This window comes from Suricata suricatta, chromosome 14 (assembly GCF_006229205.1).
Source record: "Suricata suricatta isolate VVHF042 chromosome 14, meerkat_22Aug2017_6uvM2_HiC, whole genome shotgun sequence".
In the NCBI taxonomy this organism is placed as follows: domain Eukaryota; kingdom Metazoa; phylum Chordata; class Mammalia; order Carnivora; family Herpestidae; genus Suricata; species Suricata suricatta.
In genome coordinates, this window is record NC_043713.1 from 66,213,203 (window position 1) to 66,241,000 (window position 27,798).

A 27,798-nucleotide genomic window follows, 5' to 3' on the forward strand; every position below is an offset into this window, starting at 1 on the left:
GAATGTTAAACAATCTGTCTAAAATGGCAAAGTTAGTAACTGGCGAGACCAAGATTTGACAGAGTTTAATGCTCTTTCCTTACCCACTCACTCCCCTCCCCTTCTCACCATTACCATCATGGTCCACACAAGGCTTCCCTCTCCAACACTCATCTTACACTCATCCCACCATCCCTACATCCCACTCAGTCCTTTCCCCATTGGCAACTGTTCTAATGTGTTTACTGTATATAATTTTGTCTGAACTTCTACCCCTAAAGCTAGACATAGGTATTTTAATCATGTAAGTGATACTGTATTTTATCCCCTTTCTTATTTTTCCATGATATTTTTAAGATACATATGTCCAGGCTGCATGCAATTCTGCATTTTCCCAAAAATTCTATTATGAGAAAATTAAACATAAAGCAAACTTGAATTTTATAATAAATACCCAGGTACTTATTGCCTAGATTCTAACATTAACATTTTAGTAAATTCACTTTATTGCATATCTATCCAACTATTTTTCTCTTTCCATTCATAAATACACTTTGTATTTTGGATGCAACTCAAAATAAACTCACAGACTTCAATTAAAGTTCCCCTAAATACTTCAGAAGGTATGTTACAATATTTGTTTATAGTTTTTAATTTAAAATTTATATATAATAAAAAGGTAAAAACAATTACATAAAATGAACTGCACAAATCTTAACATACATTCAATGAGTTCTGACAAAAGTATGCACTACAGCTACAAACCTATCAAGATATAGAATATTACTCTCACCCTAGAAAGTTCCTCCAGCATTCTTCCTAGTTAATCTGCCCTCACCACCCCAGAGACAACCGCTGTTCTGATTTTTTCCACCATAGATCCATTAAGCCTGTTCTATAACTTCTGATAAATGGAATCATACAGTACACACCCTTCTATATAAGGCTTTTAGGCAGCAAAATACTTCTGAGATTCAACCATGCCGTTGTTTGTTTCCACAGTTTGTTGCTTTTCATTGTTCGGTACAACAGTACGGTATGACTTCTGTTGATAGACAGCTGAGCTGTTTCTAGTTTCAGGATGTTATGAATAGCACTGCTAATAACATTCATGTAGAATCCTTACTGTGAATATAGATTTCATTTCCCTTGAGTAAATACCTAGGAGTGAAACTGCCAGCATGTAGGGTAGATATATGCTTAGTTTAATCAAAGCTGTTGGAACTTTTTCCAGAATGAATATATATTTATAGCCACTCCAATAATATATGAATGCTCTGACACCTCACTAACATCTGTGTTGTTGGCCTTTTAAATCTGATCCATTCTGGTGGAAATGTGGTATTTTCTTGTGGTTTAACCTACACTTCCTTGATGACACGTGACGTTAAATATTTTTTGCATGGGCACATTGCCATTGTCACATAACTTCATGAGCTGTATGTTCAAATCTTTCTCCATTTTTAAATTGGATTGTTTGCCATCTTATTATTGAGTTGTAGGAACTCTTTACATATTCCGGGTACCAGTCTTTGGGCAGATATATGATTTGTAGCTTGATTATTCATTTTATTCATGATGTCTTTTTAGGGCCATTAAGTATTAAACTGTGATGAAACCTAATGTGTACTTTTTTCTTTTATACCTATTATTTTCTATTACCTGTCTACCCCTAAGTCAAGAACGTACTTTCCAATAGTTTCTTCTAATATTTTTGGCTATTATGTTTAAGTGTAGGATCTATCTTGAATTGACTTCTGTGTTTGGTATGAGGTAGAGGTTGAGATTCATTTTTTTCCCATGGGGATACCCATTTGTTCTAGCACCATTTGTTGAAAAGATTTTTCTTTCCCCCATTGGATTGTTTTGGCATCTTTGTCAAAAATCAAATGACCATGTAAGTTTAGGTGGGCTCTCATTCTGCTGCACCGATCTTCTTGTCAATTCTTATGCACCACACTGTCTTGATTACTATAGCTTTAAAGTGAATCTTTATATTGAGTCAGGTGGTATAAATCCTTCTGCTTTATTTTTTTTTTCAATATTGCTTTGGGTATTCTAGGTCAAAGGTCAGCAAACTTTCATCTAGGGTCAGATGGTCATATGGTGTGTGTCATAACTACCCAACACTGCTACTACAGCATAAAAGTAGCTATAGGCGCTATGTAAACAAATGAGTGTGGCTGTGTTCCAATAAAAGTTTATTTACAAAAACTGTGGCTAGTCCACAGGCCATAGTTTATGAACCTCTGTTCTACTTTCTTTGCATTTCCATGTCAATTTTAGATCAGCCTGTGAATTTGGGGATTATGATTGAGATGCTTGTTGAACCAATAAACGACTTAGGGGGAATTATCATCTAAACAATATGGAATCTTCCAAGATGTTAATATAGTAAAGTATATTGACTGACCTTTTTAATGTCAAACCACCCTTGAATTCCTGGGATAAACCCTACTTGGTCATGCTACATTCAGTTTGCTAATATTTTGCTAAATATTTTTGCACCTATGTTCATGAGGGATATTCTTCTATGATCTTTTTCCCCTAATGTCATTGTCAGATTTTGGTCTCACAGTACAAATAAAAGTGCATTTCCTCTTCTACTTTCTTAAAGGATTTGTATAAAATGGTGGGGCTTTTTTTTTTTAACTCTTTGATAGAATTAATCAGTGAAACCTTCCAGGCTTTAAGTGAGCTTGTTGTTAAAAGATTTTTTAATTTCTCTGATATGGGGCTATTCATATTTTGTTTCATCCAGTATTGGTTTTGGTAGAATGCATTTTTCAAGGAATTTTTCCATTTCATTGTAGTTGCCAAGTTAATTGGTATAAAGTTGTTCATAATATTCTCTTACCCTTTCAGTGTCCGTAAGATCTGTAGCAATTATGTTTCTTTCCGCGCTTACATTCATAATTCATGCATGCTCTGTCTCTTCTTAGCCAGACTCACTAGGGATTTATCAATTGTTTGCTCTTTTCAAAGAAGCAATTTCTGGCTTGGTGATTTTTTTCTACAATGTTTTTCTATTTTCTCTTTCATTGATTCTGCTTTTATCCTTACCATTTCCTTCTTTCTACTTCACTCTGGGTTTGCTGTGTTCTTCTATCTAACTTTTCTAGGTGTAAACTTAGGTCACTGACTTTACATCTTTCTCTATTTATAATATAAATATTTAAAGCTTATAAATGTCCCTCTATGTAGGTTTAGCTATATGTTATAAATTTTGATATGTTGATTTTCATGATCATTTATTAAAAATATTTTTAAATGTCCTTTTTGTTTTCCTCTTTGACCTATGGATTATTTAGAAGTGTGTTTAATTTCCAAATATCTGAGGTCAGAACACATACTCTGTAGTATATCAATAATTTTTAATTTATTGTGATTGGTTTTATGATCTATCTTGTTGGAGATACTATAGTACCTTGGAAGAATGTGTATTCTTTGATTTGGGGCTATAGTGGTCCATAAATATAATTATTAGGTCAAGGTGTTTGATGGTATTTTTCTATCATCTATGTTTTACTGGTGTTTAGTTTTTTCTAATTGTTTTATCAAATTCTAATTGTTCTCTCAATAAAGAGTAGTGTTTAAATCACTACATACAAATGCAGAAATATCATTTCTCTCTTTAATTCTATCAAATTTTGCTTCATGTAATTTGAAACTTTGTCACAAGGCAAAAATTCATTTATGGTCTTTATGGGACTTTATGGTATTTTTGGTGAATTAATCCTTTTATCATTAAGAAATATCCCTCTTAGGATGCCTGGGTAGCTCAGTTGGTTAAGCGCCCAACTTCAGCTCAGGTCATGATTTCATGGTTTATGGGTTTGACCCCACGTTGGGCTCTGTGCTGATAGCTCAGAGCCTGAAGCCTGCTTTGTGGATTCTGTCTCCTTCTCTCTCTGCCCCTCCTTAGCACATACTCTGTGAAAGGAAGAAAGGAGGGAAGGAGGGAAGGAAAGAAGGAAGGAAGGAAGGAAGATAGATCCAATCTGTCTTTATCTTTGGTAATACTCTGTACTGAGGTCTATTTTATCTGACTGAGGGCACTCCAGCTTTCTTTACACTTCCTGCTAGCATGGTGTGTCTTTTTCCCTGAATTTATTTTCAATCTACTTGTAAATAGCAGATTCAAAAAAGAAAAAGTTAAAAAAAGGTGGGGGGAGGTGCGCCTGGCTGGCTCAGTCAGTTAAGTTGTCTGACTTCGGCTCAGGTCATGATCTCGCAGTTTGTGAGTTTGAGCCCCGCGTTGGGCTCTGTATGGACCACTCAGAGCCCAATGCTTCCTTCAGATTCTGTGTCTCCCCTTCTCTCTGCCCCTCCCATGATGATGCTCTGTCTGTCTCTCAATAATAAATAAAAACATCTTAAAAAGTTACTTGTAAATAGCAGATATTTTGGTTCTGCTAAAAAAATTATTTTGCATCTCTCCTTTAATTGGAGTATTTAATTCCTTATTACTTAATGAAAGTGCTAATATGTTAGATGTAAGGCCTACCATTTTACTATTTTCTGTTTGTTCCCTCTGGGTTCTTTCTCCCCCCTTAATCCTCTTCTACCTCCTTCTGGATTATCTGAATGTTTTCTAAAATTCCTTTTTCATCTATATTGACTTATTAGCATTGCATCATTCTGTTTTCTAAAGTAGTGGTTCTAGGGATTTCAACATCCATCCTTTTCAAAGCATCATTTCAAGTAAAAAAGTAGACACCTTATAACTGATTGGTCCATTTCATACCACCTCCAGTTTTCATCATGTAGTTGGGACATGCAGTGGAGCTATAGTATCAACATCATGGGATGATCTTTTAATTTGTTTTATATCATCTCTTTAAAAATTTTTTTTATTATTATTTTTTTTGAGAGACAGAGCATGAGTAGGGGAGGGGCAGAGAGACAGGGAGACACCGAATCCAAAGCATAGCACAGAATCCAAGCTGACAGCACAGAGCCTGACATGGGGCTTGAATTCAGAAACCATGAGACCATGACCTGAACTGAAATCAGATGGTTAACTGACTGGGCCACGCAGGAGCCCCTGTTTTATATCATCCTATGTATTTAAAAAAATAAGGGAAACTAGTCTTTTGTTTTTACCCATTTATTTTCCATTTCTGACGGTCATTATTTCTTGAAGATACAAATTTCACGCAGTATTTCCCTTAAACTGGTGAACTTCTTTTAGTACTCCTTGTAGCTTAGATCTTTATGATATAAATACCCTCAGCTTCTTTTGGTTTTAATCTGAAAACATCTTTATTTTGCCTTCATTCTTGAAAGATTCTTTTGCTTTTTATAGAATTTTTTTAGGTTTACTTATTTATTTTTGGAAGAGAGAAAGACAGAGTGTGTGCACATCGGGCAGAGAGATAGAGGGAGGGGGAGAATCCCAAGCAGGCTCCATGCTGTCAGTGCAGAGCCTGACACAGGACTCAAACTCACTGAGATCGTGACCTGATCTGAAATCAGGAGGTGGATACTTAACTGACTGAGCTACCCAGGCACCCCTGCTCTTTACAGAATTTTTGATTGACAATTTCTTCCTTCAATTTTAAAGACATCATTCAAAGGTCTTCTGCCCTCCATCTTTTCTGATCAGAAATTCATGTCGTATGACTCACTGTTCCCTTCTGAGTAATATTGATTTGCTCTGGCTACTTTCAGAGTTTTCTCTATCTTATTCACAAAAGTTTGGCTTATGATTTACCAAGACATGTCTTTTTTCTGATTTATTTTGTTTGGGGTTCTCTAAGATTCTTGAATTTTTAAATGTGTATCTTTCACCTGATTTGGGAACATTTTGGTCATCTTCAATTATTTTTCTACTTTATACTCTCATTCTCTTTTTTTACTTGGACTCTAATTACAAGCACGTGAGATCTTTTGCTACTGTCCCACAGATGTATAAGACTTTTATTTCCCTCTTCTTTAAAAATTTTTTTTTTTTTTGAGAGAGGGAGAGAAAGAAGGTGAGCAGGGGAGGGGCAGAGAGAGAGAGAGAGAGAGAGAGAGAGAGAGAGAGAGAGAGAGAGACACAGACATAGAATCCAAAGCAGGCTCCAGGCTCCAAGCTGTCAGCACAGAGCCCCAGGCGGCGCTTGAACCAAGAGCTGGAAGATCGTGACCTGAGAGGACGTTGGACGCTTAGCTGACTGAGCCACCTGGGTGTCCCTCCGCCCAATTTTTTTTATCTCTCTTAAAATTAGATATTTTCCATTGGTCTGTCTTCAAGTTCACTCTTTTGTCACTTCCATTCTGTTGTTAAGTTCATTTAGTGAATTTTTAATTTTAGCTATTGTTATTTTTCAGTTTTAGAATTTCCAGTGTTCTTTTTTAAAGTTTCTAGTTCTCTGTTGAATTATGTTTCATTACTTTATGTATATGTGAAATATATCAGATAATGTATTTTATGTATTTTATATATTTATATGTTAATTCTGTCTTATATTTTCACTCGTTGTGACTTATAAATGCTTGGAAATCCTTGTTCACTAATGCTAACAAGTGTGTCATCTCAAGGTTGGTATCAGTTGACTTGTCTTTTCTTAGAATTGAGTCCCATGTTCCTGACTCTTTGAACGTCAACTAATTTTTCAATGTATCCAGGACACTGTGAAAGTTATGATGTGAATTCTGTTACTTTCCTCTAAAGAATATTGATTTTGTTCTTGTTGTTGTTAAGTAGGCACTTGATTGGATTCAGATGGAAAAATCTGTCTCTTGAGTGCCAATTCAAATCTCAGTTTTGTTCTATCTATAGCCAGAATCTGTCCCAAGCATTTGCAGTTCAGGGGTCAGCCAGACATGTGGGCAGAGTTTCTACACAGGCTGTGGTGGCCCTGAAAACTGTCATCTTACTCTTCAGACCGTAATGGCTGTGTTCTGATGAAGTTTTAAATGCCAAAAGTGGCTGCTGAGTGTGGTCTGACCTTAGGCTAAGAGCCATAAAATGGCAAACACATTCTGCACCTTCCCTTCTTCCGTGTTTTGAAACCTCTCCAGAACCTGCTTGCATGTATCCACTCTCAAGTACCTGGAGGGACTACCTACCTAGGATTTTAGTTGTAATCTGTGGGACTACTATCCTGGAAGAAACTGCTTTTGCCATGGAAATACCGGAAGTAGAGCCATGACAATATCCGTCACTGCACAGTACGCCATGATGTGCTCCACACTTTACCTCACCGCACTGCCGCAGTGGATGCCCAGGTCGATACCAACTGCCCGGTGACATAAACAGCACATTCCAATGCCCTTCTACCCCACCTGTCTGTGGCGGGAAGGCATCTGAATGACGATAGCACCCCAAGCAAAAGCAAAGAGCCGGGAAGTGAGGAGGCAACATAAGAGCTGAAATGAGTCACCATACCTCTGTCATCAGGGGAGCGGCAGGAGGGCTGTGGTTGAGAAGAAGCCTTGTCCCTGCAGGGGGTTGTCGTCCTGGAAGGCACAGAGGCTGTGGCCCCCGAATCTGTCTGATGTCTTTCTTGAGCTCAGATGTGATGGGGCCTGAACCAGGAGAAGCATGGCGGGCAGGGCCAGGGATGGATGTAAAAGAACTGACAGGGGCTTATTACTTTTCCAGTGGATGAGGGAGGGGTGCACTACTGATGGGCACTTCAAATTTAGTGTGTAAGGCCTCCCCTCAGAAGCGTGGAGATGAGGGAGTGGAAGGAATGTACTAGAGCTCCATGCCTGTGGTTTGGTATCTTGGGAGGCTGGTGGTATCACTGACACACAAACGGGGAAAGAGAATGACTTCAGGCTTGGAAGGAGTCTCTGAATAACCTTCTGGGCCTCTCTAACTTCAAACCTCTCTGATTCTATGTTTCCGAGTGTGGTTTTATGATTGCGTTATTTATGTTCTGAAGCTTATTTGTGTTACTTCTAGGCCTTCATCTTGATGCTAACAGCCTGAAACCAGGAAGTAAGCTTTTATCTCTTTAATATTCTATGATATTTTTAACAGAGTTCAACACTGGAGTTTTTATGATACTTTTTAATAACTACTAATAATCAAGATTTGTATGTCATTGCTGAATCTTTACATAAATAAAGTATCTGATTCACAGAGATAATAACCACTTCTGCTCTGGCCACCCAATCTGGGAAGCAACACTGCGTGGCAGAACCAGGCACAGATCTGGGCTTGGATTCCAGCTCTCCCACTTTCAAGTTGTATAACCCCTGGCCGTTTACTGCATCTCTCCATGCCTTAGTTTCCTCAACTGTAAAATGGGTTAAAACCATCTAGCTGACAAGGCTATACAGCATCAAATGGCATTTGTAAAGCACCTGGCACAATGTCTAGAACAGAGAAAGGCTCAGGGGTTGGTTATAATGAGATATTTTTCTTGGGGTGGGTCTTTAATGACCCCTCACAGTACCGCTTCTGCCAATATTTTATTGCAGGCAAGAAACAAAAGGATTTCTAAAATCAGAACAGAGTCCATTTCCAACTAAAACTGCGTGGTAATGGAGAAGAATTCCCCTCACATCAGGCTTGCATCACTGGACAGAAGCATGAACTCAAGGGGGAACAACTGAACATTGCTGGTCTCATGCTGCCGCTGATCAGCCGTAAGACATAATGAAAGGCACTTACTTTCTCCTCACCTCAGGTTTATGAGCTGTAAAGTGAAGATAACAAGGCCTGCTCTTATGTATTTTCTAGATGGTAATAAGGGTAAAATGAGACATGGAATAAATATATGTTATGGCTATAAAATATCAGGTAAAATCAATATTTTATTGTTAAACAGGCCTAATTCCCCTCCCCGAGATGACTTCAAACTTTCAACCTCAGATCTGTGTTGAGAGCTGAGTTTGCAAAGTAGGTTTGCTGCACTTACTGTCAAACACTGTGGCTGCCATCCAGAAGCAAGGAGACGGACACATCGGGAGTGAATGGGTGGGGCGCCTGGGTGTCTCAATCGGTTGACCGACTTCAGCTCAGGTCATGATCTCGAGGTCTGTGAGTTCAAGCCCCATATCAGGCTCTGTGCTGACAGCTCAGTGCTTGGAGCCTGCTTCGGATTCTGTGTCTCCCTCTCTCTCTGCCCCTCTCCCCCCTCTCAAAAATAAACATTATATATATAAAAAAAGAGTGAATGGGTGAGATTTCTTCTCTGGAAAGGTACCCAGGAAACTAACACTGGCAATTCCAAGGAGGAGAATTAGGTGGTGAGACAAAGAGATGAGAGGGAGACGGTTCACCATTTTCTCTTTTGAACTCTAAAATTTGTGCGAGTACCATTTCTTAAAAAATGAAAATAAAAATGTAAATAATGAGTGAATAGGAGATGCATGTACAAGGGCTATCAAGGCATCAAGGCATCATTTCACTTCACTGGAGTCAGGACTGTGTGGACTGTGTGGCCTTCCCCATCACGCCCAGAATCCAGCGCGTCTCCAGAACTCTGGCCAGGCCAACCCCCTCTCCCTGCGCCCCCCTCCCCATGGAGCCCTGGCAGCAGCCACCAGGATGTGCTCTGCCCACGCAAGGGCACTTCCTGTCACTGATCATGGACACATGTTCTCTTCCCAGAGTGGCGTGTGCAAGGGTGATCACACTTCCCACCCAGACAAGATTCTTCCAGAGAAGGAAGGGAAAAGCCAGGGATGCCGAAGAAAGACCGGTTACTTGACCACGGTTCATGATCCACAAACTTAGCCCTCCATTCCTCCTCCACCAACTTGGTGTGTGTTCCCAGGTCACAGAGAGTCTTTAACCTAAATTAGCGGACATTCTTTCCAGACTGCACTTCCATGATAGCATTATTCTTCTTCAAAAACTGATCGGGCCAACACGGGTCAGGCATGCTAACTGTGACCACTTTTCATTTAAGAAGACACCCCATAAGGCCAGAATGATTTAAGAAAACATGTTTTCTATGGCTACAGCGAGGGCCTGCAAGCTCTGTAGTACTTGAAGACAGCTCCCAGATCACTCCGCCTCTGCCCTGCACACAAAGGAGACAGTTTCTTCCTACTGTTTTCTTTTTTGTTTTGCTGTTACTGACACCGTGACGAACGTATTCAATTTTAATTTTAAAAGTAAATCAGCTAATAAGAGACTTTGATACCATTTCAGGTGGTAGGCTGTCTCTGAGTCAGGCCCTGGCTGTGTCGGGGGGGTGGTTTAAAGAGAAGAGGTTTTTGGGGGTGCCTCAGTGGCTCAGTCAGTGGAGCGTCTGTCCAACTTCAGCTCAGGTCATGATCTCACGGTTTGTAGGTTTGAGTCCCGCAATGGATTGGTTTGGATTCTCTCTCCCTCTGTCTCTCTCTCCTTGTCCCTCCCTGGCTCATGTTCTCTCTCAAAAATAAATACGGGCACCTGGGTGGCTCACTCGATTAAACCTCCAACTTCGGCCCAGGTCATGATCTCATGTTCGTGGGTTTGAGCCCCACATTGGGCTCTGTGCTGACAGCTCAGAGCCTGGAGCCTGTTTCTGATTCTGTGTCTCCCTCTCTCTCTGCCCCTGCCCTCTCATGCTCTGTCTCTCTCTGTATCAAAAATAAATAAAACATTAAAAAAAAATTTTAAATAAACATTTAAAAGAAGTTTTGGAAAAAACATAAGGAGAAAGGGTTTTGGTTTGCTCTGTGCACAGCTACAACCTTGCTGCCCCCCGCTGAATATTTATCCTGGATAGGTAATTTTCCACCAACACAAAGACATTACTAGGAAAGGTACATATTTTATACTTGACTTATTCTTACTAGACCAAATCAGAATATTATTTCCTAGTTTCCTCTAAAACTGGGAAGAGAACCTTCCCCTGCTGACACACATAATATTTCTTGCTTGAAGGCTCAATCAACATGACTTTTAACTGTCCGGCAGGTTTTTCTTTAATGGTTCTCTTCTTTTCCTTAAAATAATAGTGTAAAATATTTAACCTGAGAGCCTCAGACAGAAAGGGCAAAATGACCTTGAGATTTCACTGGACAATGTGGACCATAGGTCTTTATCAGGTGCAAACACCTGGCCCCTGGCTACAGGGTGAGGGCCCCCCTCCCTGCTCCATGGCCACATAGCATGTGGCTCCTTTGAATGAACCTGTAATAGTGGGGTGTTTGGGTCAAAGTTCTTCCTATACTTTATATTTCGAATGAGGTGCCATCCCCGCCTCCCCTTAAGTGTAGCAGCTGTCCGTCCCTCATCTCAGCTCATGCTGTGCCCTCCATCTGGGTTTCATGCTGCTTTGTTGGCATGGCAAAAACCTGCTGCAACTCTGGTTCAGTTCAAGCAGCACTTCCTCTAGGAAGCTTCTCCTGACTGAGCCCTCTCTGAGGCACAAGTGGCTTCTCTGACCTCTGTGTGCCTCTCCCAATTTTCTCATAATTACTGACAACTACAATAATTGGCAACTGCATGTAGGCTTATGTGCCCAGCTCTACTGTACTGCTTTCCGGCATTATTGTTGTATAGTTACAAAAACTCCATGAGACCAGATTGCTTGCCAAAGGTCACACAGCTAGTAAGCAGCAGCGTTGGGATGGGGTATGTTCATGTATCCTTTCTCTCCTATTGGATGCAAAGCATCAGGGCCCCGGGGTGGCTCAGGCAGGTAAGCATCCAACTCTTATCATTTCAGCTAATGATCTTGCGGCTTTGTGGGTTCAAGCCCCGCATCAGGATCTGCAGTGGTAGCATGGAGCCTGCTTGGTGTTCTCATTCTCTCTCTCTCTCTGCTCCTCCCCCACTTGCACCGTCTCTGTCTCTGTCAAAATAAATAAACTTAAAAAACTTTTTAAAAACCATGGAGAGCACCTTGCAGCAGGAAGTCTATTGATTTGATCCCTACAACCCCAATACCCAGCAGAGGACCAGGCAGACTGCATGCATTTGACAAATGCTTGCTCAATGGATGTCTCACTAATTAGGTTTCTCACAAATCAGACTGATGGGCAATATGTCTTCTAATATGAAATACTAAAATTCCAGCTCCTAGGAAAGATTGGAAAATCTGGGGAGCAGGTAAACTTGGTGCCCATCGTAAGATGAATGCTGTGAAATTTATACTTGTGCTTCTGGATGTCTCTATTCATGATACCCACAAACCTGTTGGTCTGTCTCCCCAAGGATAGGAAATGAGTCTTTTCTTTCAACTCCGAGGCCCAGCACAGTGACTGGCATTACGGGGATACTCAGCAAACAGCTGCCGGATGAATAAACAGATAAAAGATTTCAAGCTCTATTTGGACGCAAGGCTAACGTACTTGGAAAATGCTTCTAAAATTGTCCACGCTATCTTTATTCCAAACAGTTCCCAGCTGTTCTTGCCCCTGGAGTTGCATCACGCTAAGTGACACCTTATTTACACCTTCTTTTCTATCTTTTTCTTATTCCACTTTGACTGCAGCAGCTTCAGCTGCATCTTGGAACTCACATGCCCCAGCTATGTAGAAGGAGACCAGTCTACTCATATACTATTGACTTAAACTGAGCTCATCGTAAAGCTTAGTGTGATGCAGGAAAAATTCAGAACGTCATTATCCCAGTTCAAATTCCATTTCTATAAATAAGGTTATAAACTCCAGGCAAACGCTCACATGTCTCAAACACAGAAAAAGCTGTTACAGTCAAAGGTTTTGTACAGGCCTTGGCAAATCTAACGAGAGCTCATCCACAATAAATACTTGCCTCCTGAGAGAGAGAAATGGCTTGATAGAAAGAGGAAGGTGCAGACTGGAGGCTGGGGGCCTGGGTTCAAGTTCTGACTTTATTCTTTAGCTGTGTTATCTTCGATGTGTCCTTGTCTCAAAAGGAGGCATCCTACCGACCTCAAAGGGCTACTGTAAAGAAAAACCAAGGGGCCGTATATGAGGGTGCCTGGTAGACATTCTATAAAGTACCCTGTCTATAACAGGTGGTGTTGTTATTGTTAGAGCTGATCCCTCACTCCACTCTGAGCTCCCAGATGCTTGCTTCTCTCTCCTCTCTCCTAGTCCCCACGGGCAAAGGGCTTAAGCCTCTGAAGTGTCTAGTTCTTTAAAATTGTGCCTCTTTTTCAAATAAAGTCAAATATACAACAGACCCAAGTCTGTTTCAAGGTTGAGCTAAAATCACCATGGCAATTATTTAGGGAGAGTTCAGGGAATTGTATGTAAGATTAAATGATCACTTTAATGTTTGAACAGAAAATACGTAACTTCTCAAGGACTGTTGAATTATCTCTTTCATGATATGTCTTAATATGGACTATTTCCATTTCAAGAAGTATCTAGGGTAATGAAGGATTTCTGCTTTGAAAATATTCTTCAAGTCAAAGGACTTTTATTTCTCAGTGAGAAATCAGTCTCCTTTCTCTCAAATTCACCACAGTAAGATTATTTAAATGATGTGTTTGACGGCACTGGGATAGCATGTTTTTCTACTTTTTCATCTTGTATATTTTTCCATATTTTTCTTCCTTCCCTTTTACTGCTGAGGCCAGTGAGACTGGAGAATACCCAGTCTTGGAGGCTCAGTGGAAGTTTTCAGAAGGGGAGGAGAAAGGTCGATCAAAATCTCCAGAGGGACAGCAAAAGTCTGCAAAGGCAGTGAATGAGTCATTTTCTGTTAGTCTTTTTCTCATCCTCAAACGAAATCATTTGAAGACAAAATTCTAGAGCCCCAGGACGCATGTTGGCACTCTTGGTTTATGAGAAGCCCTTTCTAAGCCCACCCTTGAATTCCAGGTCTAGCATTTAACTAGCTGTGAACCCCTGACAATTCATTGAGTGGCTCCAGGTTTTAGTTTCCTGCCACGTAAGATGGGGACCACAATCACAGCCTCAAAGTATATTAAAAACATCTATGAGTTTGGACACCTGTGTCTGACATGTGGAAAATGGCCACCAGAGGCCATTTCCCTCTTCTTTGCAAACTGAGGAGTCCTCATAGGGAGGACCATTAACTTGGCATGACACAGCACCCACCAAGGCATGTTGTGTGTCTTGGTTTATTAATATTATTTAATACTGTAAGATAAAATCAAAGTTGTGTCCATCTACTGAAAACTCCTATCTACCATGGGAAACTGCGATGACTCGTATTTTACAGACTATGGATTCTTTTGCCTGTTTGACTCATTTTTAAAGACAAGTTAGACAAATAGCTTTTCTTCCTCCTTGCAACTTTCTTCCAATTATAATTCTCTATCTCTTTTAAACTTAGCCATTTCCAACATTCAAAAATGCTGTAATCCAAAGCTCTTACCCACTATAAACTATGCTGAGTTTTTATATCTGGGGCTTAAAATTCAACACTGAGCCAAAGTTGGAGAAGGGAGGTAAGAGAAATACAATAAAACATTAGTCTATGCTTGATTGAAAGAAAGTCTGCAGACGGACACGCACACGCACATGTGCACCACACGCACACGCTCCTCTTGTACCTTTTCATTTTACTGTGGTGTTAGCCAAGTTTGCTTATTCTGTGTCCTTCTTTGAAAATGGTTTTTGTTATTCACTGCCAGACCAATTCTAGCATTAATCAGAAGTGTTCCTAGCTTTATTTATCCAAAGGAAACAAAAATGCTGATTTAAAGGGGCACATGCACCCCAGTGTTTATAGTAGCACTATCAACAATAGCCGAATTATGGAAAGAGCCCAAATGTCCATCGACTGAATAAAGAAGATGTAACATGTATACACACCACACCACACACACACACACACACACACACACACACACACACACACAGACTGGAATATTATTTGGTGATCAAAAAGAATGGAATCTTGACATTTGCAACAATGTGGATGGAACTAGAATGTCTTCTGTTATGCAAAATAATTCAGAGAAAGATAAGTATCATATGATTTCACACCTATGTAGGATTTAAGAAACAGAACAGATGAATGTAGGAGGAGGGAAGGAAAACTAAGATAAAAAGAGAGAGGGAGGCAAACCATAAGAGACTCTTAAATACAGAGAACAAATGGAGGGTGGCTGGAGGGGTGTTGGATGGGGGCAATGCGCTAAATGGATGATGGGGAATTAAGGAGGACATTTGTGATGAGCACTGGGTGTTATATGTAACTGATGAGTCACTAAATTCTACTCCTGAAATCCTTATTACACTATATGTTAACTAAGTTGGATTTAAATAAAATTTAAAAATTAAAAAAAGAAGCCTTCCTAGCTTCAGCTTTCATGCAATTATGAATAAGCCATGTTTATATGGAAAAATGAAAAGGGAGGCCCGTTTCATTTAGTCATTCAGTGACTAATTCCATGAGAGCCAACTACCTTCCAGATACTGAGGGTAAAGTAGACAGACCCAATCCCCACCCTCGAAGGATCTCTAGTCCTGAAGGGGTAAGGGGAGACATTAGAAAATGAACCCTACAGAATAAATAATACTGTGATTAGGGGCAGCCAAGGAGGAAACAGGGAAACCCAGAGCAGCAGAACTACCCAGACCTGACAAACAGCTTTTTGTGAAACAACCCCACAGAAACTGCCTACATTCTCGACAGGTGTGTGGCACCCAAAGCATCATGAAGGAACAAGCCTGAAAAAAGAGGCAGTTTGCAGCCACAGGAAACGAAATCAATGTCATGTACCACTTCATTTTCCCATTTCATCTTCACAAGAAAGGCTGTTTCTCACCTTGAGGTGATAGTCGATATGTGATGCATACAGTTTCAACCTGGTCAGTTCTAATAAATGTATATGGGGGCACCTGGGTGGCTCAGTTGGTTGAGCGTCCAACTTCAGCTCATGATCTTGAGGTTCATGAGTTCGAGCCCTGCATTGGGCCCTGTGCTAACAGCTCAGAGCCTAGAGCCTGCTTCAGATTCTGTGTCTCTCTTTCTTGTTGCCCCTCCCCTACTCATGTTCTTTCTCTCTCTCTCTCTCACTCAAAAATAAACATTAAAAAATAAAATAAATGTATATGTTAACTTACAGTAAGATCTGAAAGTTACCCCATGCCTATATCCTTTCATGAACAGGATATGTCAATCCAACTTCCAGTTTTAGATGGAAACATCCACTGCTGCTTGATCCACCTGTGACACTGAGGGTGTAGACACAGAAAACAGACTGCAGCCCGTATCAGCAACATGCTTGAAGGGGGCCCCCAGGATAAGGCAGGCGAGGGCAATTTGAGTGTGGGACAGCTTTAAGCCAAGTTCTGAGATGGGAAGGTACTCAAGTCCTTCTTAAAAGCAGGAGCTTTTGTGAGGGCTGCCAGAAGAATGAAGTGTTCTCTCCTGATGTTTCTAATTAGCAGTGAGATGTGCAGCATGCGCAGGAATAAAGAAAAAGACAAGTTTACGATGATAACTTTGTCTCCATCAGACAGTACGTTTTTGGAAGTGACAGATCCTTAAATCAACTCTGCCTCTCCCTACTTATTAGCACTGACTCCTCACTACATTAGCATAAGTCTATCAAAAGGCAGGAAAGAACATCTCATTACTTCTGAACTTAACGAGTTTAATGTGTTCCTGAGAACCTGGAGTTTCATGTGCTGGCCTACGGGTGGAGTTTTGTTAGTTCAAGGTCTGCCTTAACTGCCAGATCTGGGTAAGTCCACCTTGTTGAGTGTCTGGGATAACACCCTGCTTTCATGCTACCACACAAGGGCGAGAGTGGGGGAAAAAAAGGCCAGAAGCTATCTTTGAAACAATGCGTAGTCACTTGTGTCATGCTTTGCTACCCGGATGAGACACATAGGCCATACATTAATGATGTTCTATCCACTGTGTGTCAGGAGCAGGTGTCTGCCCGCTTTGAGGCATCCCTCCGCCCCCCGCCGCAGTTCGTCCTTGCCCTCCTTCTATTACCCACTCATCCAGTGAACCTTCCTGGAGGCCTCCTAGGTAGTAAGCACTGCTAAGAGCTAGTAATGTAGAGAGAAGACATAACCGCATAACATTCATGGACCCTCCTCATTGGCAGACTGAGCTGATTTATACAATTGAATTCCAGTTTACCAACAAGGATACATCAGAGTTCTATGTACTGTGTGTCCAGACTTTTCTAAATCCTGGATGGGAGGCAGAAAGAGGGTTGGGGCAGGGTGGGTGAGCTCCACAGCGGCACCCTCTATTTCGTCTCGTCTCCGACTTTTGGCTTCTACCCACCTGTGTATGCAATTCCCGCCTTCAGGAAAAGCAAGGCCCTGGGAAAAACAGCCCCAGGGGATCCTAAACTGGCAGAACCAGAAAGCAAATGCATAGTCACGGGGACCGTGTGCACGGTGTGGGGGTGGTCAGGGGAAGAACTACCAACTTTGTCTGCAGGCACTCCCTGGCCACCACCACGCTCTGTGGGCTCTGATGTGTGCCCGAGCGCTCTGATGACAGAGGAGCTTTCAGAAAAGTCCTCAGGCAGCAAAGGGCCAGAAGCACTAAAGGAAGAGAAGGGGGCAGGAAGGCCAAGCTGGTCATGGGGGGCACATGTGCCATGGTAAGAGCCTGGCCCAGAGTAGGAGAGAAGAGAGCAAATGGGTAGGAGCAAATCGAGTTTAGTGGTTGATTAAATAAAGAGGAAAGGGAAATTTAAGGACAAACGATTCAAAGCTCTCAAATCCAAAGGACTTAGGGAGGAAAAATGGAGGCTTTAAAATAAATGGGAAAAATTGGGACTAACAGTGTGCCAGTCTGGGGAGCCACCTGAGGAAAGGTATGATTTTGCATGTGCTGAACTACAGGTGAATTCCAGGCAGAAGGTCAAGCTAGAAACCACAGGGGACACAGGGTCAGGGATGCAGATGGGTGTCCTTGAGGAAGATTATGTTTCCAAAGGAAAGTCCAAGGGTAAGTGAAGAAGATGGGAAGCTGTCGGAGGAGATGAAGGTATGCTTGCAAAGTCTCACCTACCTGGGTGTGTGCTATTTTGAGGGGAGAGAGATACAAGCAGATAAATAGTCAAGCATCAGATGCTGAAGGGTACCAGGGCATGAGGCTGAGCAAGAATCATCCTTTGTTTTTTTTTTAACTTTATTTATTTTGAGAGAAAGTACAGTGGGGGAGGGGCAGAGAGAAAGTCCCAAGCAGGCTCTGCACTGTTGGCACAGAGCCCAATGTGGGGCTCGAACTCACAAACCATGAGATTGGGACCAGAGCCGAAGTCAGACACTCAACTGACTGAGCCACTAGGCGCCCCAGCAAGGATCATCCTTATCTCTCTCCTAGGTCTCCACGGGTGGGGGACAGTGGGAGACCGTGTTACTGTTCAGCTCATATTCACTCCATGGGAGAGAGATACTTCCCGCCCCACTGATGTCCAGCTTAATATGTGACTTGCTTTAGCCAATGGAACGTGAGTGGATGAGAAGTGAGCAGGGTATTAAATGTCCGTTTTCCCGCATCTTTTGCAATCCTGATTTCTGCTATGAGGAGAGTCCTGTCTGGTCACCACTGGTCATAGAAAGATGAGACACAGGGACTTAAGCCCAACAGGCAGCCTACGGACAACCAGCCCAGGTGATCTGCGGCCCCAGAGCAAGGAACACATGCTTGTGGTTAGATGTCTCTGAAATCTGCAAGTGTTCATGACACTCTGTAGGCAAAGCTCACTTGCACAATGTGAGCTGTGGGTCTGACAAAGTACAATGTGCTCTTTCAAGGACGGCACCCTCCAGGGCCTCCTTACCACTGTGCTCAAATCAGAAAAGTACAAATGAGATGAAAAACAATGCCTATTTTAGCCAGTTCAAAGATGAAACTTGGTGGTTATACTGGGGTCATTTTCCCAAAGCAAGGTAAGTCAAGAGTTATACATTAAATGTCCTAACTATTGATTGTTAGATAAAGCTGCACAGAATCAATCAGAAAGAAAGGGCCAGGATTTTCATTGGGGCAAAGGGCAGGATATACAGAGTCAGGGATATTGAGATTTGATTAGTTCAAAGAATTTTTACAAAATTGGTTATGGCAACAGCCAGCCAACAGTTGAAGTAAAACTGACAAGGAAGAACTGAATGTCTCGATTGGCCAATAGATTTGTCCCACCCTTTGAGACCAATAACAAAGCTTTGGGGTCATAAACAAAGGATCTGAGACAAGAGACAAAAGACGAAACATCTGGGGTGCCCAGGGGGCTCAGTCAGTTGGGCATTTGACTCTTGATTTTGGGTCATGATCTCCGGGTTTGTGAGTTCAAGTCCCTTGTTGGGCTGAGCACTGACAGCACAGAGCCTGCTTGGGATTCTCTTTCTCTGTCTTTCTCTGTTTCTCTCCCTCTGCCCCCAAATAAATAAATAAGCTTAAAAAAAAAGAAAAGAAAAAATGTCTGGGGTTTAATCATGGCCCTGCCAGGTCTTCATGGCATCTACCAAATGGGCCTCTGGCCTGGGTACAGAAATGTCAGGCCCTGAACAGGAAAACCCAGGCCATTCATAGTTCCAGGCCCCACACGGGCTGAATGACAGGCATGTAACACTGTCCCCCCATCACTGCTGTCTGCTTTTTTGTCTTTAGGCTGATTCTACCATTTCTAGATTATCCCCTCCACGGATAATGGGAAACTCAGTAATTTCAAGAATTCTGCTTTTTAAAAAAGTTCATGAGAAATACAAAAGGGGATTCGTTTTAGCTATTTCAGGGGTCAGATGAGAAGACCAACTACACTTACTCTACTTTAAGCTGCTGACACCCTAAGAAGCTTTACTGAATGAAACTTTCTGAGCTTATTTTGTACTCAGCCTTTTGGGAAGAATCTAAATTCAGGCAATCAGGGGCCCAAGACCAGAGTCTGTAGTGTGCACCATCATTTTTGCAGCTCTGTGTCTTCGGTGATGTAATCCCTAACCTGGCATCATCATTGTTTTTCCTCAAACACATATAGCGAGCCTGAGTGAGTCACCTCATGGATAAAGCCTGCCTTCTGGAACCCAGCCATGTCCCAAGAAGACAGGACACAAGACACCCAGAGAGGTAGACCCACCCAACAGAAAGGGAGCCCAACTTCAGATCTTGCAAGAAAGAGGCGAGCCTCAGGAGGCAGCAGCCGAGTGACAGATGTGGAAGACAGCTCTGCAGCACAGGACAGATGGACCTCCTCCTGTGCTCACCATTCATCATCAGAAGGCCTCGGGCCTTTTCTTCCTCTGTGCCCACGCCCGGGGAAGAATTCCTCTGCTCACAGCGACTTTTCTCCCCTCACTCTTCAGGGCCCCGCTCAAGAGTCACCTCCCTGGAGACTCTTGAACCCCTGCCTGACCTCCAAGTAGGCAGAGCGAGGCACAGCCTTCTTTGTTTAGACCTTTATCATAACATTTTGCACGTGGTGGATTAATAATTTACACATTTGTTGCATGTCTCACACTGTGAGCTACTGCAAGGCCAAGAACCCCAGCTATTACTCATGCATATATCTCCAGGCTCAGAACCAGCTCTGGCACAGACGGACTACACGCTCATAAAATATTTTCCAAATGGTACTCCCTTAATTTAGAATGAAATTGGAAACTCTTTGTTTTAAGAAACAAAATAAATGCCCCCCAAATTATTATGTCCACTCTTTTACCTCACATAATTCTGGAAATGATTTGGGAGCAAGAAAAAAATATTTGAATTTTAAAATAAAACTTACTAGGTTGGATTAATGGGAAGGTCAGCCTTGATTAGCAAAAAGCCAGAATTAGAAAATACTAAAAAGATAATTTTAAACTTTCAAATACCAACTGTAACTTATAATAAGCCAACAGTATAACAATGGCCGTCCTTGGGCACTTGCTTAAAAGGACAGATACAAATAATTTAAATCAGTCTGTCAACTGTCCATTTACATGGATTAAATGTGTCCTAATTGCAACCTGGCTTTTTGGGGGGTTGGGAGAATCTCTTTGGAATTGGATTCATCATAATCTTTGGTTCATGATACCCTTTCATTATTGATCTATGCATGGCCTTCTTTCATTGACTGATTTAGTAATATTTAATAACTTAATAAATGCTCACAAAACCACTATGCAAAACAAAAGCCAGAGAATAACATATATCTTATTGTCTGTCACCTCCCATGGAGGCCATCCCCTGCCCCCCAGCTCGAGGAAAATTCCATCGCAAACCCCATAGTCATGGTCTCCTGCCTGTCCTTTCTACACAAGTTTTATTGCATCTAACTGTATTCCTAAAAGTGTATTTTTATTTTAGTTGTTTTAACTCTATTAAGAGGAGAGAAGCCATAGGTAGAATTTGAGATCTCCTTTTTTTCACCTATTCTATTTCTGAGATGTAGCCACAACTTTGGGCTGACTGATGCTCATCTCTGCTGCTTACTACTCCATTTTGGGACTATTACTCATGCACACTCTCACTGTTGGCATGTGAAGTGCCAGCATTTTGCTGTTGTTTACAGTGCCGTTCTAAAAATTCTTGCTCACGTACAAGAGTGTCTCTTGGGTATTATGCCTACGGTATATACCTGGGTCAAAGGCTGTGTGAATACTCAGCTTTCGAAGGTAGCACTAACCTGTGTTCTGATGTGGTTGTGTCTGCTTGCTCTCTACCAGCCGCATATAAGGTTTCTCATGGACCCACATCAACACCTGGCATTGGCAGACTTAACTGCTGCTGCTTGTTACCGGTCTAGAACTCACTGAAGTCACCAGCACTTACAAATTGGTACAACCTACATGAATCCATGAAGTCAGAAAATGCAATGGATTATAAAAGTAACTTGCTGTAAAAAAATTTAGAAATACAGAAAAGCACTGAAAGAAACAAAAATAACAGCTGTAATTTATCAAGGTTTAATGTTCATTACAAGGAAGGAATAGTTCCCCTATCATGAGTGCGGTCTATAATTGCAATTTATTTAAAGTCCCTTGGGAGCACTCCTTCCAGACCTACTAGTCTTCTCACCGGCCAGCTGAGCACCACTAAAGTGCCACTGCCCTGTCCCGGGCGCCAGGTAAACAGCAAGACTCCAGCTAAATATCAGAAATAAAAGCTGAAGATGTGTTTTGAAATTCATAACGTCTCCCTTATGGGAGGTTCATGTTCTATACAGTGGCTTCAATCTATGCCTCTTTTGATCTGTGAGGAAGGAAGGGACTGGAATTCTTATTAAACACTTAATAAAAGCAGTTCTTTTATTTTAAATCCATTTTCAGAAACTCCTTTGTAGCACCGTACTTCCTCTCAGCAGCAAGATGCCATTAAGGAAAGCAAAAACGGTCTGCAGAATAACAAGGACACCACAGCAGGCTGTGGGTAATTGAGTGAAGGTGTTCCCCAAGGCACGGAGACTCAATTTCTAGGGGCACAGTGTATTTTGCATCCACTAGAAAGAGAATCGGTAAATCAGCTCAGCAGGGACAGAGAATCTGCTCACAGCACATCTTCTGGTGACCGGAACTCAAATGCATGGACATCTCACCATGGGCCAGGCACAGTGTTAGCAAGTGAGCGTTCAGAGAGGACACAGCACCTGCTTTCTGGGACAGCACTGTCTGCCCAGGAAGACACACAAGTCAGGGAATTATGAAGCAAGAAAGAACGAAGTAAGTGCTATTATTAGGCACCATCAAGGGGGAGCAAAACCCTGCTTTAGATGTAGGGCTCTGGGTGGTCCTGATGGAAACGTTGCGAATGAACAGGGCTCTAATGGGTGATTAGAATTATATGTAGGAAAAGTAGGGCAATTCCGGCAGCAGGGAGAAGGACTTAATTCATTCAGAGAGTCAGCTGGTTGCTCACTTAAACATTTACTAAGCATATACTATGTGGCAGGACCACCCCAGGTCCTGAGTATGCAAAGGTGAATAAAACTGACATGGAAAGTTCTGAAGTTACCACCGAAGCAGGAGTTGGAAGGAAGAGAAGGAACCAGCCATCCCAACAGCAGCAGGAAAAAATTTGCAGAGAGAAGGAAGAGCACGAGCAAAACTTAAGGTAGGAAACCCTTGGAAGAGCTTGAAAGGAGAGAGGCACAAGCAGGGGGCCACACAGGGACATGTCACACTAAAGGAGTAGAGGTGCCATTCAAAGGGCAGAGGCCAGGTCACTTGGGCTTACAGGCCACCATGAGGAATGTGAAGTCCGAAGAACATGAGAACCTTTGAAGGGGGCTGTGTTTGGAGTACTGTGTGATGGGGAGAACAAGGAAGCACAGTCCCAAATCCATGTATAAACAGTCACTCTGCCTCAAGGGGACTGGGAGGCAGGATAGAGACAATGGGGACCTGCACTGTGCTTATAATGGTGGGGACAGAGTAGACAGATTCAAATACATCTTTTATGCCTTTGCTTCTAAACTGTTTTTCCATAGTGGCTGCAGCATTTTATATTCCTACCAACAGAACACAAGAGTTCTGACGTCTTCACATCTTTGTCAACACTTGTTATTTTCTGACTTTTTGGTAGTGGCCACCTTAATGAGTGTGAGGGGATATTTCATCATGATTTTTTTTTTTTTAAAGAGAGAATCTTCTTATGCAGGCTCCATGCTCAGCACAGAGCCTGACACAGGGCTTGATCCCATAACCCTGGGATCATGACCTGAGTCGAACTCAAGAGTCGGATGCTCAGCCTACTGAACCACCCGGAGCTCCCCTCATTGTGGTTTAGATTTGCATTTCCCTGATGATTAATGATGAGCATCTTCTCATGTGCTTGTTGGCCATCTGTATGTCTTCTCTGGAGAGTGTCTATTCAAGTCCTTTGCCCATTTTTGAATCAGATTATTTGTTTTTGCTGTTAGGTTGTGGGAGTTCTTTATATGTTCTAAATACTAACCTCTTACCAGATCTATGGTTTCAAAACCATGCCTAGGTTGCCTGAAGTTCCACTTGTGTAATTTTGCTTTTGTTACCTGTGCCTCAGGTGTTATGGCCAGGAAATTTTTGCCAAATCCATTTCCTAGGAGGTTTATACTGTTTTAGGTTTTTTCATTCATTTTGAGTTACTTTCATATATGGTGTGTGACAAGGGCCCAACTTCCTTCTTTGGCAGGTGGCCATCTACGTTTTCCAGCACTGTTTGTTAACAGACTATCCCTCCCCCGGATGTGTCACCTTGGCACTCTCTAGAAAGATCATTTGACCTATATGTCAGGGTTTAATTCTGGGCTGTGTTATTCCATTAGCCTGTGTATCTTTGTCTTTATGCCAGTACCTGGCCGTTCTGATGACTGCAACTTTATGATGTTTTGAAATCAGGAAGTATGTGGCCTTTGGCTTGTTTTCCTTCTTCAAAATTGCTTCAGCTTTTTTGGGTCCTTTGAGATTCCACATGAATTTAGGACTTTTCTTTCTATTTTTGCAAAAAAAATGACATCAGAATTTTGATAGGGATTACAATGAATCTGTAGGTTGTTTCAGGTTATATGAATATTTTAACAATATTCCATGAATACGGGAAGTCTTTCCATTTACTTATGTCTTCTTTAATTTCTTTCAGCAATATTTTGTGGTTTTCAGTATACGAGTCTTTCACCTCTTGAGGTTAATTTATTCCTAAGTATTTCATTCTTTTTGGTGCTATTATAAATGGGATTGTTTTCTTAATTTCCTTCTTGAATAATTCATTGTTAGCATATAGATATGCAACTGGGTTTTGAGCATTGATTTTGTATCCTACAACTCTGCTGAATATGTTTATTAGTTCTTTTTCTTATAAATTTACTTATTTAGTTTTGAGAGAGAGACAGAGACAGACAGAGAGAGAAAGAGACAGAGAGAGAGAGAGAGCATTTGCAAGCAGGGGAGGGACAGAGGGAGAAGCAGGCCCCATGCTGTCAGCACAGAACCCAGTGTGGAACTCAACCCCATTAACGACGAGATCATGACCTGAGCTGAAATCAAAATCTGGATGCTCAACCAACTGAGCCACCCACCCCTGTTTATTAGTTCTAACAGGTTTTTTGGTATAATCTTTAGGGTTTTCTACATACAATATCATGTCACCTGTGACCAGGCATAACTTTACTTCTTCCTTTGCAATTTGGAGGACTTTATTTCTTTTTCGTGCCTAATCACTGTGGTTAGGACTTCCAGTACTATGCTGAACAGAACTGGCAAGGACGGCACTCTTGCTTATTCCTGATCTTAGAGGGAAACCTTTCAGGTTTTACCAGTGAGTATGATATTAACCACAAGCTTTTCATACATGGCCTTTATTATGTTATGTTAAGATAATTTCCTTCTTTTTCTAGTCTGTGGTGTGTGTTTTTTTTCCGTCATGGAAAGATGTTAAATTGTGTCAGATGTCTTTTCTGTATCTATTGTGATGCTCATGTGGTTTTTGTTCTTCATTTTGTTGATGTGGTATGTACTACAATGACTGACTTCAGACAGAAATGAGGAAACTTAACATTTGGGATTTAGGTATTTTAGATGAAAGGTGCTCGGAAGATAGCCACGCAGAGATGTTTAGTGACCAGCTGCACTTACAGATTCAGAGGTTAAAGATGCCTGAATTAGAGGGAAGGGGGAGAAGGCACAGGGTACATTTAGAGGACAGAGAGAAAAGTATAGTAGTTAGAGCATGGTGTTCACCAAGAGACCAGATGAAAAATAAACCCGGAATGCCTTCGTAGAGCAAGATCATGGTGCCAGGCTTCAAAACTTGGATTTTATTCTCTGTAAACCAATTACAGAAGGTTTCTTCCTCCCCACCCTTGATGGCTATTTATTCCTAATTTATTTATTATTTTCTTAATTTTTTTTATATTTATTTATTTTTGAGAGACAGAGAGAGAGCATGAACAGGGGAGGGGCAGAGAGAGAGGGAGACACAGAATCTGAAGCAGGCTCCGGCTCTGAGCTGTCAGCACAGAGCCCGACGCAGGGCTCAAACCCACAAATTGTGAGATCATGACCTAAGCCGAAGTCAGACGCTCAACAGACTGAGTAACCCAGGCACCCCTATTTATTCCTAATTTAAAGAGTAGTAATATGTCCATTGTGAAAAAACTGAAAATAAGGACAAGTATAAAGAATAAAATACAAAGCATCTGTAATTCCACCATCCACCTATGATTACCACTAACTCTACAGCTGTTTCCTTCCAAGAATGTTTTTCTTACTTTTCATACCGATATTTTATATGTATTACAAAATTTAAGTTATATTAATAATTCTATACCCTATTTTTTCATATAATATTTTGTGACAAACATTTGGCTATGTGGTTAAAAATTCTCTGTAAACATGATTTAATTACAATGTAATATTATATTGGATATATATAAGATAATTTGACATTCAATTATTGTGGACATTAAGGTTTTTAAAATTTTCTATTATATATAGACCTATGGTAAATATTCCTATGTACACTTCTTTACTCCAATTCCAAAATGAGAATTTTGGGGTCACAAGGCATTAACATTTTAAAGCTTTTTGATATGACTGGCAAATTATTTTTAGAAAGGCTAGACCAATTTTTATCCGTACTGCACAGACTGCTCATTTACTGCATCTTTATTACTATTAAGCATTGCTCTCAAAATATTTAAAATTTTTATAGATGAAAAATAATGTATCTGTATTTGAAATTTTCATACTGTTTTCATGAAACTGTGAGGCAGAAACCAGAGTGTCACAGAACTCCACGCTAGTAAATTCAAATCATGCCACTGAGTGTTCAATTCTGAGTTTAAGCTCACAAAATTTGAACAAATTTCTAAGAAGACTAGTCCAAAGCATCAGAAAAGACCTTACTTCTGGCAGTCTAAGCTGGGCATCGAAGCCACCTAGGGCAGCCCAACAAAGTCAGGCTAAGCATCAAGCCACCCGACCTTCTAGAGATCCCGAAAGACTCATCCTAACTTGTTTGTATAGAGCAGAGGAAAAGATTAACGTGAGGAATACAAGACACTTACAGCCCCCCAACTCTCCCATTGATGAAGAACTGAATTAAAACCTAAAAGCCATTTTTTTTTTTTTCAATTCAAAAGTCACCTACCTGTAGGCAAAATTACTCAACCTCCAGCATCATATAAAAGACCAGCTTGGGCACAAGTGTCTGGAGTTAAATATGGTGCCCAACAGGAGGTGGGGGCAGGCACTGGGAAGACTCCAAGGGTAGTCCTCTTCCTTCTTATGATGAATCGTAATCTAGATTGGGATCAAGTAAAATCTATATTTTCACATAGGCTCAGTCCCATCAGGATTGGTTTGGACTGAACCGACACAGGAGTGGCCACCGCAGTGCCACATGGTTTAAAGCAGGGGTCCCAACAGGTGTGGAAGGGGGTGGGGGGTTGCAGGAAGGATAAGAGAGCACAAAGACGGCAGGTCTACTGTGGGGACAGACTTCCAATGGAACTTCAAGTCCCTCAGCCAAGACTCTCTCTTTGACAGTGACAGGAATGGGCACTGCCCAAATCTGCTCTCTTTCTCTCCCTCGTTTTGTGTCTCCACTTGCTTTGGATATGCAATACCTTGGGTCAGGTTACAGTGGAATCAGACTGGCTGATGTGCCTCTCTGTCTGCTGAACCAGCTTTGTACAGCCCTGGCCTAACCTATTTTATGGCCATACATCAATACATTTCAGAGAACAGCCTTACTTCCAAGTTCTTGGGGTTACTATGCTGTCAGGCCCCTGGAATCACCACACTCCTACCCAGGATTAGAGAGAGGGATGCTCCACAATACACCACAGCCTTAGAAGAAATAAGACAACAATGTGTGCATGTGGCTGAAGCCTGATCATACTTTATGCACACAGAAGCTGGAGATGACATTCTTACATGCCTCGGCTATTTTCTCAAAATACGATATTAATTTTGATAATTAAAAACAGAACAAGCAGTGGCCTGGGAGTCTGGGTGTGATCTCTGCTGTTGTGACACTAACTTGGCTGTCAGCAGTCTTATTCCATGCTGGCTTCTGTTAAATAAAAAAGTTCGGCT

The 27,798-nt window shown here is 41.5% G+C and overlaps 1 protein-coding gene across 1 annotated transcript in view; it reads right to left on the minus strand.

Moving 5' to 3' along the window:
• TTC28 (tetratricopeptide repeat domain 28) overlaps positions 1-27,798 on the minus strand; it is a 622,170-nt gene that overhangs the window by 68,242 nt on the left and 526,130 nt on the right. The gene's annotated exons all lie outside the window — the stretch shown is intronic.